This window comes from Chroicocephalus ridibundus, chromosome 3 (genome assembly GCF_963924245.1).
Source record: "Chroicocephalus ridibundus chromosome 3, bChrRid1.1, whole genome shotgun sequence".
NCBI classification, from domain to species: Eukaryota; Metazoa; Chordata; class Aves; order Charadriiformes; family Laridae; genus Chroicocephalus; species Chroicocephalus ridibundus.
In genome coordinates, this window is record NC_086286.1 from 98,769,152 (window position 1) to 98,785,441 (window position 16,290).

Here is a 16,290-nt window from a genome sequence, read left to right on the forward strand (position 1 = left end):
ACAAATGGAATAGAACTTTTAGATCTTTACTTAAATAGAACACCACTTCCCTTACTTTTATGAAATAATCAGATGTGTTCTCTGTTTTTACTTTAGCAACAGGCAAGCCGCACCTCCAAGATTAAAGTCAGCATGCGTAAGAACTATACTATGGGTTTATCTATCTGTCATCCATATTTCTAAGAGTTCAAATAGATGTCTCCTTTGTTCTCAGTAAAAATTGCTCTGAATGTTTTTCAGAGGGTCTCTTATCTGTCATGTTTACTTATGGCCATATGGATGTCAACAGTATTTTTCTAGTATTTTCCAACAATTTACTACAATTTTTCCTGTAACCCCTTGTTTCTGCTTCTTTCTTATCCTGTCAAGTGCCAAATTCTGTAGTGGACATAGTCTTATTCCTTTACTGATGATTCCTTTATTGATGATTCATATACTCTGTGATTTAATGAAATACAGGTAACTGGGTAAACCCCTATAACGTGCATTGGTTCCATTTTTTCTGAGTCACCGGATATTCTATATGTCTGGATTACTGAACGCCCGATAAGGAGAGATATGAATGCACTCAATATCTTCTTAGAAGATATTCTTATTTGGCAGGTAATACTCCTGACTATCTGCAGGAAATGTAATCTTTCTACAAAACAACTAATGATGTCTGTTCAACCCTGCTGCTTGATGCTTCTAAGGGGCAAATTGAAATATCTTCAGATTATTGTAAAACTTTATGACCTTCACCAGACAATTCCCAAAAATACTTTTCATGGGTACTTGTCATAAACATCCCTGCAAATATCAAATCAGTATGTACAACACTTCACTGAGAAGGAAAGGAGACATTAGACCATGGAAATCAATAACAACCCAACGGAATATTTACAATTTTTTTTAATAAAACTAATATTACTAAAGCATCTTTGTTATGTCTTAGCCTCACCAATAGTTAGCGTAGATGTGCAGGTGAAAACTATCCTTATTCTCTCTGTTCACTGCCTTGTTATTCACAGTTGGACAAATCCCTGTGTTGACCGATTTTACACACTAATTATTTCTACCCAGAGCAAGTATTGCATAGGGTTGTTGGCTGCCTAAGCGTAAACTGATTTGCTACTGAGATATGTAGGAAATATGAGCATGTGTGGAGAAAGTACAAATTAGTCTGTGGATTTAAAATCTTTGCTTATAGCAACATTTTAGCCCTCTGAAAAGCAACATGCTCATCTTTAAAGGACATGTAAATGTAGTATTTCCATTTTCTGCACATACTGTTCAATACTGCACTTGGCCCACAAATATCAAACAACGGGAGAAGCATGGAGAATGGGAAAACAGAAGAACAGGAAAGAAGTAATTCAAGACTACTTATATAGGTCTGAGTTGAATGTAAAAGACAAAATTATTTTACTGTGTCCAGCCCATAAAAAATGACTAAATGAAAGAAAACCAAGTAAAAAAACCCAAGTATTTAGTAGGAAAATTGAGAAGTCTTTGGTGATAAATTACCAGAAAAAAAAAAAATGTCTTTAAAGAAATTTGATATGTGGTTTAAAAGGAATTAAGGAATAAAATGTTGGCAGAAATTGCAGGCTGCTACCGTAAGCAAAAATGGATGATGCAGATATTGTCAGGAATTTAAAACCCTAATTTGCCTCAAACATAATTATGAGTTTAGCTTTAGAATGTAAAAGCGTTTTAGGTCAGTGTGAAAAAGTACTGAACTAAGTAAGATAAATGTTATGTATAAAAGACAAGAAGAGAGAAAAGCAGAAATGTTTTAAAAGCTCAGGTTTAAAGGGTATCTCAGTGGCCCTTTGCAAGCTCTTACTCGTTCTTTATTATGGACTTAAAGTCTTAAGAAGGTGGGAAAAGTGCTCAAATGCAACCACGGTTTTAGTAAAGAAGGTAATATTTAAATAATGTGATAAATACTTTAAAATTAAGATTATGAGAATAAAGAGGAAAATACGTTGACTTTTGGAGGTTTTTATTCTCATAGCTAAGAAATCTATGTAGAATACTGTTAATTCATGAATAGCACTATATGTTAACAAAAATAGAAAATAATAAACTTTAAAATGTAAACACTGATGGCAATTTTCCTTACTGCCATCAGTGCACAAATCAGTGCACACTTCCTCACCATTTCTGTACACTTACAGCTACAATGGTGGGTATGACTTCATTTTAGCATGACAGTGTCTAATTCCTGAGCAGAGGAAGCATCCAGATTCCCAGCAGCTGGGGGAGGGAAGTAGCTTCCTTTTGGTAACATGGGGAAGAAAAGTGCTTTGAAAGTAGCTACTTCCACCAAAGGCAGATCATCCCTTTCTCAGAGGAAGGTGGTCTCCCTAAGCCCACTACTACTCAGAGAACTTACCTAAGATGTGGGAGACTCAGGAAGACGAGTCCGAGCTCTTGAAAGAGTGATAACCTCACTGGCTTGCCCTCGCCAGTGTAAAGAAGAATCTTTAAGTGACTCCTACAAAAGCTGGTCCATTTCATAAAAGTAATTGCTTCCTGGAACCAAAACCAGAATTGGAACCTACCCCATTAAACAAGACATGAGAACAAAGGACATGGCATTGCCACATAGTGTGATGATTGTGTCTTCGGCACCAATTCTTTTATTTTACTGATATGCTGCTACTGACTGTTCTGTTGTGGTATATTTCTTTGGTCAGTTAGGGTCACCTGTCTTGGCCTGTCTCCTCCCAACTTTTTGTGCACTCCCAGCCTACTCAGTGGCGGAGTGGTGTGAGGACCAGAAAAGGCCTTGACTGCTTAGCAACAACCAGAACCATCAGTGAACTATCAACACCACTCTCATCCAAAATCCAAAATATAGCACACCACCAGCTGCTAGCAAGAAAGTCAAATCCATCCCAGCTGAAAACATGACAACTTCTTGTTAAGGCAGGTGTAACCAGTATAGACAATTGTTTACTAGAACTTGATTCTGTGCCTCAGTGCTGTTTGCTGGCATAGACATAGTGTGAATAATTACTCTTTCTTACAGCAGGACAGCAAAAGAGTCAGGGAAAAGAAAACACAGAGAATATCCCAGTTCCAAGTAGCAGGATATATCTTGCTCCCGTTACCCATTTTCAATCAAGCAAAAAGAGAGATTTAAGCAGATCTCCCACATTCAGATACAGTTTCTGAGCAGGAGCATCCTCCTCTGCCATCCTTTTAGCAGTTAGGGAAGGACACAGGCAGTGTGCCTAGTGAATGTACGTGAGGCAGAAAGGGAACTCGAGATTCAGTTTAGACATAAAACAATTTAGACAGCTAAATTGTGGTTGCATTGAAAAGGTGCTCTTGTATTAATCAAAGTTTTCATTTGTAATTTTGCCAAATGTTGAATACTGTCAAAAACATTCTTTGACAACACCTATCTCCATAGACGTAGAAAAGTTACATTGTACTAGTTCTTTTTGGTCTAAAAATGCTTGCACTCAAATGATACATACTATTGTTTCAATTAGGTTTTTAATACTTTATGAAGATTATATCAACAGGATAGTCTTAGCTTGTCTTGCTACCAGGGAACATGTTTTAATACGGGATAAAATGTTCTTAGAAGCAAACTGTAAATGTGTCAGATCATGACTGGAGATGAGCCTGGCCTATAAATACGTCGGTCAAACTATAAATTGACTTTAAAAACTGAAATTGTATATTATTAACTAAAAATAGTTGTATTGTGGCAAAAGAACAAGGCTTGGTACATCTATGTACATGTTACCAGTTAAGGAGCATAACCTTTAATGCAAATTCCTTCAAATTAACATTTTTCAATGGGACAACTTAATGCCGTTCAGTAAGAGAAGCATAACTTCCTTTGGCTCTCTGAAAGTATGAAAGATCTGAGAAAAAAATACATTCTTCCTTAGCATCTTATTTTCTTTGACCAAAACTATAAACGAAGAATTCAAGTATTAAGAAGCTATATTCCTACTGTGCTTTTTCTTTCTAAGAGAAAATAAGTTGGATCTTAAAAATTAGTAAGATTCCAGGTACTGCTGAACTATCCTTGTTGAAATTTGCACAGATATAATGGGGCCACTGCTATTCTCATTTATTTCCTATGAAATTCTATTATAGTAAATGGTTTGATACCAAATAAGACCATACAGAATTAAGCTCATTGATTCAGAACTAAAGGTCTAAATGACAATATTCTTCCTTTGTATGGTAGATTACCTCAGATTCCTTCTACAGTTCATGATTGACAAATTACTGTATTTTTGCATATCGCCATAAAAAATATAAATTGTGTATGCCTGAGGTAAAGAAACAGTGGCGAAAGAAAAAGAATTACTTTGCAAATATGCAAGAAATTTTTTTTACTTATTACCTGACTGTAATCTAATACTCAAGAATGGCAGCCCAACCACAGCCCATAAGAAGGAAATAACTGTTAGATATGTTAGACATCCTTTGTGATTATGACTGTTGTACAAAGTATTCTAAAAATTTTACGCTCTAAGGGACAGCCGTTTTGTCAGCATCTGAAAATGCCTGTATCTCCTTCCACTTTGGATTCCTAGTTTTAAATCTCTCCTGAAGTTAAACAACTATAATCTTCTTCCTTTTTTTTTTTAAGCATATCAAATGGTAATTATTACTTCTGAAACAAAACAGAAGGATCAGCCTTCTTTCCTGCTCTATTATGTTCAAGAGTTCTGTAGTTAGAGTGTTCACCCATGATTTGAGACAGGAGGTTTCAGTTGTCCTTCCAACCTGATGGGTATCAAATTCACACACATCACATCTCATAGTGTGCCCAAGCAGTGCAAGTTGGTTACTATTCAGTGTTTGTTTACTGTATGCACTTTACAGTAAACACCATGTAGGATAAGGGTTTATACATCATACTCATTCAGGTGCCGTCATCCCCAGATTAGACAGACAGGTTCATATTTACACTTTTGCTGGATCATCAAATGCGTAGTTTCTTTTTTGTCAGTTAAAATAGCTTCAAGAGGAAGTCTGTTGACCATATTCGTAACTTTCCAACCTAGCATATCAACTTGTGGCTAAAGTTTTTATTTGGAAGAGAGAACATAAGGCTTTAAGTCTTCCCCAGACAGAAGGATTTAAACCAAATTCATCTATAATTATATATATTATTCATCTATAATTCTACATATTGGGATCATTTCTGTTTAACATCTTTATTGATGACCTTGATAAGGACATAGAGTGTACCATCAGCAAGTTTGCAGATGACATGAAGCTAAGCGGGAGTGTTGATCTACATGAGGATAGGGCGGCTCTACAGAGAGACTTGGATAGATTGGACCGATGGGCCAATGCTAACGATATGAGCTTCAACAAGGCCAAGTGCCGGGTCCTGCAATTGGGCCACAACAACCCCATGCATCGCTACAGGCTTGGGGAAGTGTGGCTGGAGAGCTGCCTGGCAGAAAAGGACCTGGGGGTTCTAATTGACAAGCAGCTGAACATGAGCCAGCAGTGTGCCCAGGTGGCCAAGAAAGCCAATGCCATCCTGGCTTGTATTAGAAACAGTGTGACCAGCAGAAGGAGGGAGGTGATTGTCCCCCTGTACTCAGCACTGGTGAGGCCACACCTTGAGTATTGTGTCCAGTTCTGGGCACCTCAATATGAGAGAGATATTGAGGTGCTGGAGCGAGTGCAGAGGAGGGCAACGAAGCTGGTGAAGGGCCTGCAGAATAAATCTTATAAGGAGCAATTGAAGGAGCTGGGGCTGTTTAGTTTGAGGAAGAGGAGGCTGGGGGGAGACCTCATCGCTCTCTACAACTACTTGAAAGGCCATTGTAGAGAGGTTGCTGCTGGTCTCTTCTCACAGGTAATTAGCGATAGGACAAGAGGGAATGGGTTCAAGCTGCAGCAGGGTAGGTTTAAGCTGGACATTAGGAAAAAATTCTTCACAGAGAGAGTGGTCAGACACTGGAGTAGGCTGCCCAGGGAGGTGGTGGAATCACCATCCCTGAATGTGTTTAAGAGTCATTTAGATGTAGTGTTAAGGGATATGGTGTAAGGGAGAACTTTGTAGAGTGGAGTTGATGGTTGGACTTGATGATCCCAAGGGTCTTTTCCAACCTAAATGATTCTATGATTCTATGATTCTATTTCTTAAGTCATTTAATCTTCAGTAGTAAAGTCAGTACACTGCAGGTTTCCTTAGTTGACATCATTCTTCATTTTTAAGTAAATTTGCCAACAAATTTGGCTTCCACCCTTTGACATCCTCTTAAAAATGTAATAGTGGAATCTCCTTTGGTAAAAGAATGCATCGATTCCAAAGCATTGTTAAAGTTTCAATATTGCCAGGAATAGGAGGCTTTGTTCATAAACAGCTGAACTTTATATCTCTGGAGACGGTACTTGTGGGGAATGAGGCATCTTACATGTTTAAGCATTTCTTCTGATGACTTTTGGGGAGTGGTGTCAAAATTAAAATTTCTAAGTTTCCATTCAGGTTCCTAAATTATGTTTTTACAGCCGGTCCTTCAGAAGTTTCAGTGTTTACAATTCAAGTACTCAAGGTGAGGCCGCATCAAAGCTAAATACAGTGAGATAATCATCTCTCTTGACCAGCTGGTTAAACTGTGTTTGATGCACCCCAGGATGTGGTTTGCCCTGTTTGCTGCCAGGGCACGCTGCTGACTTGTGTTGAGCCCGCTGTCAACCAGCATCTCCAGATCTCTTTCTGCAGGGCTGCTCTCCAGACACTCCTCTCCCAATTTATACTTGTGCCTGGCATTACTCTGTCCTAGGTGCAGAATTCAGCTTTTGCACTTGTTGAATTTCATCTCATTAATGACTGGTCAATGCTCCAATCTATCTAGGTCCCTCTGCAAAGCCTTTTGTCCCTCAGAAGAGTCAACAGTACCTTCCAGTTTGGTATCATCAGCAAACTTGTTAATGGTGCATTCAGCTCCTGCACCCAGATCCTTGAGGGTTGCAGGCCTTCTTGCGGAATCAAATCTGTGCAACCAAGTGACCAAATTTTAATTATGTGCCAACTGAGATCAGCGTAGCAAACTGTTCCTCATTAACTAATGTTTTAGCCTATGTAAGGCTCCACTGAGGTAACTGGGGACCCATTTAGGAGATGACACTACTTTTACTGGCCGTTGTGCGAGTTTAGGGACTTTGTATGACAATTAAAGTTTAAATTACATTAAGTAATGAGACTAAAGGAAAATCTGATTTGTTTAGCTTAAAGTCAGGAACAATGACAGAACTGAGTCATCTGGAATTATTTTGGATAAACTGGGTAGGATTCAGACTGCAATATAATCCCTAAAAGCCAGAGGCATACCACATCCATCTCTGAGGGAAGAAAATGGTATTAAGGAACAGACAGCAAGATTGCACAGATAAGTGTATATGTGAAGGAGATTAAAAACCAAGATTTGGAGACTTAAGACTATCTCAAATGGAAATGTCGTGGGCATCTGGTGAGAGATCATTACAGCATTTCCTGCTGTGGTTATTCATTCAGCAGTACCTTATTTTGGATATGAAACTCAAAATTGTGTTTTCTTCAGCTGACAATGGGAATATTACAGGAGAGAAAAGAAATAAGAGATTGTTCTTCTCTTAGAGAAGTAAGGAAACAATATTACCAGTTCTAAATTGTTGTCAGTACCAATAGCAGAAACATCAAAGCACATACATTATTCTGAATAGCTGACTACAGACTGAGTGATGCAAGACATTTAGAAGGCTGCAATTTTCACAGTAATATAGGTCTTCAATAAGTGAAGGTCAAATTGAGTTAGAAACAAGTAATAATTATTACTTATAAGAAGGAGCTGACATGTTCCATCATTTGATTTAAACAGTAGCTTGTGGATAGATTTTTTCCTGATTTCTCTATCACTACTGACTTTTCTAATGAGTGACATATTTATGAACGTTCTAAACCATTTGGCCAAAACAGACACAATTAGGCCAGCCATAGCCATTCATGGTACATTAGATTGAGGTGTCATGAATAACTGGAGGAGACAGTGTATATGGTAGAGTTATGAACACACACAATTTTTGGATTCAGTTGTTAAACCAAAAAAAAACCCCATCAACCAAATAAAATTCGACCCAATCCAAACCAAACAAAAAAGAATACCAAAAGGAAACCCCAACACCGGCCCGGCAACTAACAGTGTTTTTTAGGGAATTTTTTTTCCCATTTTCCTCATCAAAATGAAACAGCATGGAACTCCAAATATGACCCAAAATATAGTGTTCTTTTTTGGATAATTTGCAAGAAAAATTAGAAGAATTATTTTAGGTGTGCCTGTATCTTATCCTACTGTAAAAGGATTGTCACAGTAATACAGATTCTATGCCTTCATCTACCTGAAATTATTGAAACACATTTCTTATGCACCTATGAAAGCTGCAAGGAGTATGATCTTACACTTACTTGTTGATATTGTTATATTTTTTATGATCAATTAAAAACTAAGCAGCAAAAGAACCAGAATACACATGTCCCACCTATTAGTCAAAAGTCCTAATCACAGTAAGAAATCTCTGCTTCTCTCAGTGTTTTGTTAAATATTTTATGAGTGACATATTTATAGTATAAAGATTTGAGGATTTTTTTGAGTCCTCTGGTGTCTGGTTGTACAAGGAATAGAAGACACAAATTTAAAACCCTACAACTATCCTAAGGGGCATTTGAACCTCTTTTCGCAAATGAGTATCATAAGATTTAGAGTATGCACTGGAGTGACAAATATATCTCTCTGCCTCTACAGAAGCTGTTTTATTTCATATATAATATTTCAAAAGTCATTCTCAAAAATATCAAGAGGAGATTCACTAGACTAGAGGTTCAGTTATTTACCTTCTGTGACATCAGACAGTTCACTGAATATCGTCTACGTATTTATTTCAAGTAAATAGTGTCAACAAGACAGAGTGATAGCATCCTTATGTATTAATTTGGTGTTTTATGCACATTCCTGGGAGGAAGAAAATGCAAGTTTGATTCCCAAACAAGCAGAGAAAGAAAACTAACCCAAATCTTCCAGTTAGAGATTGGTATTTCAATATTTAAGTTGTTGAGTACACATTGATCATCAATTTCAATATTTTGTATGAAAACTACAGCAAGGTCAAATATTTTTGTCTCTTCTACAGCCATGTTTGGACTGTGGAAGAACTGATGGAAGACTGCAGAATCTGCTTATGCTTGGTTTTGATCCTTTAAAGTACATACTATGTATATTATATATCATTAAACTAAATCAAGGCCATGCCTTTACATGACTACTGTGCTAAAGAATGCTCAGTGTCGGCATTCCCCAAACTGTGTCATCTCATTCCCTTCTTTTTCCTCATGGTAATGGTATCTCAGGCATTAAAACTGTTTCAGTGAAAAAGTGACGTGAAAATCAGTACATTGCAATTCATAGAACTGTGGTCCACTGAAATGACAAAGAGGGCAGAGTAGCAATATCCATCGGCTACACTCTCAGAATATGAATAACTGGTATTAGCCTGGCAACTTCATCTGGTGCTGCAGCTGGCCCACCTGCCTGGGAATATCAAAAAGAGCTGGCAAATGCTTAAAACAGACATAATCTTAAAGGGGATCATGAAGTAAACGGCTGCGTTACTGTACTGGGTCTTGCTGGGATGGAGTTTACTTTCTTCATAGCAGCTCATAAGCTTCTGTATTCTGGATTCATGATTAAAACAAAGTTGATAACACACCAATATTTTGTGTGTTGCTTTTGCCGAACAGTCCTTGCTTAGCATCAAGGATTTCTCTTTTTCTCCCTCGCCCCCACCCTTCCACCCCCTGCAAAGAGCACACTGGGGATGCACAAGAAGTGGGCAGGGGACATAGCTGAGACAGTCAACCCCAAATGGCCAAAGGGGTATTGTCACATCCCACTCTCAGTAAAGAGGGAGGGTAAGTGACTTCAGATTCGTAAATTCTCAGCGGTGTGGAGTAAGGTGAGATAAATCTCAAGGTCCATATAGAAACATTTATTAGCTTACCGAAATGGTTAGTATAGGCCTTAACAAGTCCATGATAATTGGTTAGGTATATAACAAATTATGGCAAGTGGTGAGGTATGCATCATGTTACTTAACAACAGGTACAGGACAACTTATGGCAAGCCGTACTTAAGGTTGTACTTAAGGTTGTTACTTAACAACTCTAACCGTCACTTAACAATTCTAAGAGAAAAGAGAAACTGAGGGATAGAGAAAGGAAAAGATGGAGAAAAAGACAGAGATAAAGAGATCACCAGTCCTCGTTCCAGCATCTTTTTCAGGGAATCTTCCCAGGCATAATCTTCTTTCTTGGAAAAATCTTCCCAGGCACGGTCTTCTTTCTTGGGAAGAATCTTTCCAGGCACTATCTTTTTCTATTGTTTCTTCTTTGTTCCCCCTAGGGACACTTATTTTCCCCTTTTATGTTTGCTGAATCAGCATGGTCCACCCCTCTTGCTGAGGACAGCCTCGTCCCAGGTTTCTCCCTTCTCCCAGGTGACGTGTGGCATGATTTGGGTGGAAAGACGAGTGCCATAGTCATACATGTTTAGCATGATCTCTATAATCTTCATTAGTATACGCAGGGGTGTGCACTTTCATATGCATTTCGCGGATAATGAAGCAAAGTCACTCATCGGACACAATGGCCTTGAGAACTGAGAACTAGCAAGCTCACCACACTAGTGGCAGAACTATCCTGTCTTCACAAGACAGTCTCCCACACTTTCAGGTGCCAGAGTGTTAGCCTTATCAGTTCTTTGAAGGCCAGGCCTGCATTATTTATTTCCTTGTGAGTGTTTGAGGCATTCCATTGAAGGCTTGGAGGGCCTTCTGCCCCTCGTCAGGGAATTTACAGTCCGTGCCTTACAGATATTCCATACCAGAGGTCCCCATGCTCAGCAATAAAACTGGGGGCATTTGTCTTCTAAAGCAGCCATTTCTTGCAGAATGGCTGGGCAATAGTTCTGCCTGTGGGAAGTGGTGGATGACTGCCTTTGCATCACTTCTTTGTTTCCCTACTTTTCTTCACTTATTAAACTGTCTTTGTCTCAACCTATGAGTCATTTTAATTTTGTTTTACCTATTCTTTCTCCTATCCAGCTGGAAGGGGAAATGAGCAAATAGCTATATGGCTGCTTACCTGCTGGCCAGGGTTAATCCACAGCAGGTACATAGACCAGCCCAAATGTTTCAAACAATTGATCCATCTAAAACAGTTTTCTGTCTTCATCAATGACCATAAGCATGTTGCAGGGAAAAGAAGAGCATGACACACTGGTATGGTATGGTATGGTATGGTATGGTATGGTATGGTATGGTATGGTATGGTATGGTGTGGTGTGGTGTGGTGTGGTATGGTATGGTATGGTATGGTGTGGTATGGTATGGTATGTCATGTCTCACAGACTTATTTCAGCTCAGTGAATTTTTTGAGACAGATGAGTTTTTTCTGTGAAGTGAGACCTGATGGGACCCCTCATCCAGTCTGCCATCAGATTTATGTAAACTCCTTGGATGCACAACCTACACCCAGAAGGAGTTCTGCAGATATATTACCTATTGCATGAAGAGCCATCTTTTGCTTGATCTAGGTGCAGCTCCTACCAGATTTATTTGGCACTCCTCATGTATTGAGAGAGACAATTATTCCTGGACACCTCTTTATTCAGTTGTGATTTTGACAACCTCTGTCACAGGTTCCCACACACACCTCAAGGTGTCTCTTTTCCACAAACCTTCCTTATTAAATAATTAACTAATCATACATAATAATTAATAGCACTTCATAGAGTCATAGAATCATACAATAGCCCAGGTTGGAGGGGACCTCAAAAGATCATCCACTCTAATCTTTCATGGGAAAGGGAGCCTAGTTGAGATTATCTAACACACTGTCCAGTCACATTTTGAAAAATTCCAGCAAAGGGCATTCTACCATGCCCCTAGGGAGGTTGTTCCAGGGAATGATTGTTCTCACTGTAAAAGAATTCTTTCTTATATTGAGATGAAACCTTTACCAGTGCAACTTATACCCACTGCCCCTTGTCTTCTGCATGTGGCTCCTTGTGAAGAGAGCCTCCGTTCTCTTTATAACTGATGTCTAAGTACTGGCATACTGTGATGAAGTCCCCCTAAGCCTTCAAGGAGAAATACCTAACTCCTTCTGTCTTTCATCACAGGGCACGTTCTCGAGCCCTTTGACCTCCTTTGGACCCTCTTCAGTCTGTTTGCATCTTTCTTGTATTGTGGGTACCAAACCTGGGCACAGTACTCCAGTTGTGGCCTGAAAAGAACTAAGTAGAGTGGGAAGATCACATCTCTATCTCTGCTAGTAATGACCCTGCAGATGCAGCCCAGGATATGATTTGCCTTTGTTGCTGCAGCACTGCACTGCTGACCCATGTTCAGCTTGTTGTCCACCAGGACCCCTATGTCCCTTTCAGCAAGGCAGCTCCCCAGCTGGGATCTTTGGTTATGTCAGCCCAGGTTCAGGAGTTTGCATTTGGCTTTATTAAACTTTATACCGTTCTTCAGGTCTGTCCAGGTCTCTCTGTAAGGTGGCTCACCCTTCTGAAGTGTCCACCTTAACATCCAGTTTAGTGTCATCAGCAAATGTGGTAAGGGGGCTTTCAGTCCCATCATCCAGATCATTTATGAAGATGTTGAACAGCATGGGGCCCAGTATCAATCCCTGGGGGACCCTACTTGTGATAGGCTGCCAGCCTGAGTAAAAACCATTGGTCACCACCCTCTCGTACACATCTTGCAGACACATCCAGTCTGTATCTTGCCAATTTGTCCAGATGGAAGCTGCGGGAAACAGTGTTGAACACTTTGCTGAAGTCCAGGTAAACAACATCCACTGCTCTCCATGTCAACAGAAGGTGTTATTTTCTTGTAGAGGGTGATCAGGTTAGTCTGGCATGATTCGCCTTTGGCAAATCCATGTTGGTTTTTCCCAGTCACCTGCTTCATTTGTTTAGTAATGGTTTCTAGGAGGACTTATTCCATTACTTTTCCAGGAACTGAAGTAAGACCAGTGGACCTGTAGTTTCCTGTGTCCTCTTTTCGGCCCTTGTTGTAGTCGGGTAAGACATTTGCTCTCTTCCCATCATCAGTGGTATCCCCTGATCTCCATGACTTAATTTCGTTAAGTGTTTTTGCTGTTCTTTTCAGTGTTGCCTTGGTCATGGTTTTTAAAAAAAGTTTGTACCAATAGCAGACTGTGTCCCTGTTTGCCCCTTTCCCAGGTCATTTATAAACAAGGAATACAGCAACATATTTTTAAAACTTTCTATTTGTCCTGATGCATAAGAAAAAGGTATATGTATGTGTTCATCTTTACTTGCAGAATCGTTTCTCGGTATCAAACAATGCATAATAAAGAATGAAACTGAAAATATTCTTGTCATGTAAATCATGATACAAAAAACCAAACAAGTTGTGATTTACCAAGTTTACAAAAATTCATGTTATTATATTTTTATTACAATAAAACCAATTTTACTGTAAAGTAATTAGATGAAATTCTTATGAAGAACATCTAACTGTATTAGTCAAACTTGAAATGAATCAGCTATATTTCATACTGAGTGTCAGTCCCTTTCTATTTTTCCACTATGAAGAATGGTATTAATTTTCCAGCTAATTAGAATGCATCATAATTCTGAAGTCTAGCATCAAATTTTACTTTCTCTCTACGAATTTTAATTAAACAACCAACTCAGAGCAGATTACAGCTTTGTGCAGAAGAACATTAAAGAGGGGTTGGAATAAATTCTCACAGAATGTGCTTACCAAAGAATTCTGAATGCCTTAAGTCATAATGAATCGGCAAAGACATCAAATATTTTCATTTTAGAAGTATTCAATAAGTGAGGGAAAGATATTTAAAAAGTAACATATTTGATGATTGACAGAAAAAAAGGTTAACATTATTTGTGAATAGTTTTAATGAGCTCCATTCCTAATGCATTTCAGGATATTTAGCAGATGCATTATATGCTTAAACTCTACAGAAATTTTGCAACTATAAGGGTGTGCTCCTGATGACTATGTTACTGTCAGTGAAGTAACAATTCCTCGGTCTACATTCAACACACTGTTATTGTTGGAGCAATTCCAGAGGAGGGCCACAAAGATGATCAGAGGGCTGGAGCATCTCTCCTATGAAGACAGGCTGTCAAAGTTGCGTTTGTTCAGCCTGGAGAAGAGAAAGCTCCGGGGACACCTTATAGCAGCCTTCCAGTACTTAAAGGGGGACTACAGGAAAGATGGGGAGGGACTCTTTGTCAGGGAGTGTAGTGACAGGACGAGGGGTAATGGTTTTAAACTGCAAGAGGGTAAATTTAGATTAGATATTAGGAAGAAATTCTTTACTCCAAGGCTGGTGAGACATGGAGGTATGTTGCCCAGAGAAATTGTGGATGCCCCATCCCTGGTTGTGTTCAAGGCCAGGCTGGATGGGGTTTTGAGCAACGTGGTATAGTGGAAGGTGTCCCTGTCCACGGCAGGGGAGCTGGAACTAGATAATCTTCAAGGTTCCTTCCAACTTCTCTCCTCCAGGATGAACAACCCCAACTCTCTCAGACTGTCCTCATAGGAGAGGTGCTCCAGCCCTCTGATCATTTTTGTGGCCCTCCATTGGACTCACTCCAACAGGTCCATGCCTTTCCTGAGCTGAGGACTCCAGAGCTGGATGCAGTACTCCAGGTGGGGTCTCACCAGAGCACAGTAGAGGGGCAGAATCACCTACCTTGACCTGCTGGCCACGTTTCTTTTGATGCAGCCCAGGATACGGTTGGCTTTCTGGTCTGCGAGCGTAAATTGTCTGCTTATGTCCAGTTTTTCAGCACCCCCAAGTCCTTCTTTTCAGTGTTGCTCTCAATCCCTTGATCCCCCAGCTGTACTGATACTGGGGGTTGCCCTGACCCATGTGCAGGACCTTGCATTGTACCTTGTTGAACCTCATGAGGTTCACATGAGTCCACTTCTTGAGCCTGTCCATGTCCCTCTGGATGACATCCTATCCCCCAGATGTGTCAACTGCACCACTTAGCTTGGTGTCATCTGAAAACTTGATGAGGGTGCACTTGATCCCATTGTCTATGTCATTGATGAATATATTGAACAGTGCCGGTCCCAGTACAGACCCCTGAGGGACACCACTCATCGCTGATCTCTGCCTGGTGATTGAACTGTTGACTGCTATCCTCTAGATGCAACAATCCAACCAATTTCTCATCCACCAAACAGTCCACCCATCAAATCTCTATGTCTCCAATTTAGAGAGCAGGATATTTGGGGAAACCATGTCAAAGACCTTACAGAAGTCCAGATAGATGACATCTGTAGCTCTTCCATTGTCCACTGATGTAGTCACTCCATCACAGAAGGCTACAAAGTTGGTCAAGCAGTACCTGCCCTTGGTAAAGCCATGCTGGCTGTCTTGAATCACCTCCCTGTCCTTGGTGTGCCTTAGCATAACTTCTAAGAGGATCTGTTCCATGATCTTCCAGGCATAGATGTGAGACTGGCAGGTCAGTAGTTACCAGGGTCCTCCTTTCTAACCTTTTTAAAAATGGGTGCAATGTTTCCCTTTTTCCAGTCACCAGGGATTTCACTTGACTGCCATGGCTTTCCTTTATACATCCTTCTGTTAGAAAATTCATTTTCAAATAAGTAAAAGTTATTCCCTACCTGATTTTAAGAATCCCATTTAGCTGCTAAAGTTAAAAGTTTGTATACTCCCTGTTGCCAGTGAAGACTGAGGAAGCAAAAGAAGAGAGAGGACAAGCGCTGGAGGGAGAGTGACATCTCCATGTGATTTAGAAACCCAAAGCTCAATGCCTAAAATAGAGGATATGAATTCTTTCATGGTTTTCTTCTTCTTTTCTTTAAAAAAAACATTATAATGAGAACAGATGTAGGTCTTTGAGAACTGAGTGGAACCAAAAGCTATCTCCATCATAAAAAATATATATATATTATAAAAGCTATCTTAATTTCAGACAGAGTTCTCCCAAGTTATACGGAGATCTGTTTTGCTCCACCAATGGAAGCATCTGCAATGCTTCCACCAACAGAAGCATATGAAAGGATATGAAATGGAAAGTAACAGCATTTGATATTTGAGAAAATTTGAATTTATTTGGTTTTTTTAACTTTTTAAATTATAAAGAATAATGATATTGCTTAAAATATATTAAAGAGAATACAGAGAATTATCTGTTCCAGTATTTCCTTGCTAACTGCATTATAAAAATAAACTATCAT